This window comes from Vicugna pacos, chromosome 31 (genome assembly GCF_048564905.1).
Source record: "Vicugna pacos chromosome 31, VicPac4, whole genome shotgun sequence".
NCBI classification, from domain to species: Eukaryota; Metazoa; Chordata; class Mammalia; order Artiodactyla; family Camelidae; genus Vicugna; species Vicugna pacos.
Genome location: NC_133017.1, coordinates 17163163 through 17164895, shown reverse-complemented (window position 1 = coordinate 17164895; position 1733 = coordinate 17163163).

Here is a 1733-nt window from a genome sequence, read left to right as displayed (position 1 = left end):
AAGCAGCTTGCCCCGGAACACACAGCTAGGTGTGTGGAGCATTAGGATGACATAAGGGCACCGCCCCCCGGCAGTGTCTACAGAATGTCGACTAAACTACACCCCCTCCCAGAGTCACCCCCACTCCACTCTCTCTGCTCTACTGGTGTCAGCAAGCCTCATGCCTCTCCCTTAACTAAGTATGTCTGGTGTTTTCCTTCTCCTGTCTTCCCGGGTCCTCTCCCATCCTTCCTGCCCTCCTGACCCTGCTCCCAGGTACAACTGCACTAGTCCTCCTTCCATCCCATCTCTGAGGCCATCCTAGCTTGTCATGGTCCCTGCTGCTTCTGGACCCTGTTATTGTCAATGCCACTCCTTAGTGGTGCCAGGGGTATCTTACCTCTTGGGGCATATGTGCCAAGTAGGATGCTCTGGCATCACTGGTCTGACGGGGCCGTTCTGGCATGGAAGGTGTTTTGAGGTAGTAGGGTCCAAACGGTCATATCTAAATGCCAGTGAGCTATTGTTTTTGTTTTTTGTTTTTTATTGTATTTCACTTTTAATAACCAAGAAATATTTATAATAGACATCCGTAACCCTCCCCCTCCTGCATCTCTCAACCTCTCCCTGAGCCTGGCTTTTGCTCAGGAATGGAGTAGGGGCGGGGTCTGTGACACACATGACTTGATCCTTTTTTTTCTTAGCTACTGTAACTTTTCTACTAGGACATACATGCACATGGCACAAAGTTCCAAAGGTACAGAGGGTATATCACGAAAAATAAGTCTTCCTTACTACCCTGTCGCCTGTCACCCCATCCTCTCCCAAAGACAACCAGTCACCTGTTCAGAGATACTCAGTACATGCTCAAGCATATAAACATACATGCTTGATAGTTTTAAAGATGAAAGTTTAATCATTTATTTTCTGACATTGTGATTATCAAGGCATAGATATGAAAAACTATTCTGATGTTGAGGTAATTAGTATTTAATCGGTGCAGAGTTTCACTGTTGTAAGTTTTAGAAATCTGTTGCACAAAATGTGAATATAATACATACAGTTGAACTGTACACTTGAACATGAGTAAGGTGGTAAATTGAATGTTACGTGTTTTTTTACCATAATCTAAAAGAATGTTCAGGATTTACAGATCCTAACTACTACACATAAAATAGATAAACAGCAGAGTCCCACTGTATGACACAGGGAACTACATTCAGTACCTTGCAATCACCTATAATGAAAAAGAATATGAAAAAAAAATGTATGTATAACTGAATCACTATGATGTACACCAGAAATTAAAACATTGTAGATTGTCTATACTTGAATAATGAAAATATTTTAATAAAAAAATTTCTAAAATAAAAACCTGAGCCTGACGTCAAAATGGTGGCGTTGACTTGTCATGCACCAGCCCCCCCGCTGCTCTCTGTAAAGCACCTGTGTCTTCTACATCCTGTACCCCTGCTCCCCTCTTCCCCAGTGTCCAGGGCTGGTTCCATGTCTGGACTCGGAGCAGACACTCAATAATCTGGTTTGGCAGGGTTGGGGGCTCAGTGAAAACCACAGTGTAGAGCAAGGAGGGGCCCCAAGTGAGAAATGGAGTGAAAGAAGCAGGGTGAAGAGAGGGAAACGATGGAGGAACAGACCCAGGAGAGAAACCCAGACACGGGGAGGAGTGGAAGCGAGGCAGAACGCTGAACTGCATCCCTCGCCAGTGCTCCCTGCCCCACCCGTCAGCGCACTGA